This window comes from Octopus bimaculoides, chromosome 23 (assembly GCF_046866305.1).
Source record: "Octopus bimaculoides isolate indiv1 chromosome 23, ASM4686630v1, whole genome shotgun sequence".
NCBI classification, from domain to species: Eukaryota; Metazoa; Mollusca; class Cephalopoda; order Octopoda; family Octopodidae; genus Octopus; species Octopus bimaculoides.
The window spans coordinates 2,033,842-2,034,048 of record NC_142950.1 but is presented as its reverse complement, the minus strand read 5'-3'; positions in this window follow the sequence as shown (position 1 = coordinate 2,034,048).

The window sequence follows — 207 nt, the reverse complement described above, 5'->3', positions numbered from 1 at the left end:
GAATAGACCCATTTGAGAAATTCTAATGTGCCACAAGCAGCAGACATTATGGCATGTTTGATGTTGTGGGATTTGCTTCAAAAATCTGTGGCCACGATTAATTCCGTTAAACATGAGGAATTTATCTGCATTCCAACTTATATAAGGAAATACCTGGTGGAGGGGAAAATAGCAGATATGTGGGACTAGTTGCCCACTTCTACCAAT